Genomic DNA, 726 nt, shown 5'->3' with positions numbered 1-726 from the left:
GTGGACACATCTCATTAACCAGTGGACACATCTCATTAACCAGTGGACACATCTCATTAACCAGTGGACACATCTCATTAACAATTGGTTAAATCTCATTAATCATTGGTTACATCTCATTATTCATTGCATCTCATTAACCAGTAGACCCATCTCATTAACCAGTAGACACATCTCATTATTCAGTAGACACATCTCNTCCAGGGTATAGTTGAATCCAGGGTATAGTTGAATCCAGGGTATGGTTGAATCCAGGGTATAGTTTAACCCAGGGTATAGTTTAACCCAGGGTATAGTTTAATCCAGGGTATAGTGTAACCCACGGTATAGTTGAAACCAGGGTATAGTTTAACCCAGGGTATAGTTTAACCCAGGGTATAGTTTAATCCAGGGTTTAGTTTAACCCAGGGTATAGTTTAATCCAGGGTATAGTGTAACCCACGGTATAGTTGAAACCAGGGTATAGTTTAACCCAGGGTATAGTTTAACCCAGGGTATAGTTTAATCCAGGGTTTAGTTTAACCCAGGGTATAGTTTAATCCAGGGTATAGTGTAACCCACGGTATAGTTGAAACCAGGGTATAGTTTAACCCAGGGTATAGTTTAACCCAGGGTATAGTTTAATCCAGGGTTTAGTTTAACCCAGGGTATAGTTTAGTCCAGGGTATAGTTTAGTCCAGGGTATAGTTTAGTCCAGGGTATAGTTTAGTCCAGGGTATAGTTTAA

General features: G+C 39.7%; 1 protein-coding gene across 1 annotated transcript in view; it reads right to left on the bottom strand.

The window, feature by feature from the left end:
* ppil4 (peptidylprolyl isomerase (cyclophilin)-like 4) overlaps positions 1–726 on the bottom strand; it is a gene marked incomplete in the record, with an annotated part of 16,417 nt that overhangs the window by 6,912 nt on the left and 8,779 nt on the right.

The sequence above is a fragment of the Austrofundulus limnaeus genome, unplaced genomic scaffold (genome assembly GCF_001266775.1).
Source record: "Austrofundulus limnaeus strain Quisiro unplaced genomic scaffold, Austrofundulus_limnaeus-1.0 Scaffold942, whole genome shotgun sequence".
Taxonomy (NCBI): domain Eukaryota; kingdom Metazoa; phylum Chordata; class Actinopteri; order Cyprinodontiformes; family Rivulidae; genus Austrofundulus; species Austrofundulus limnaeus.
Note: the sequence above shows the minus strand (reverse complement) of the source record. Positions and strands in the feature narration are given on the sequence as shown.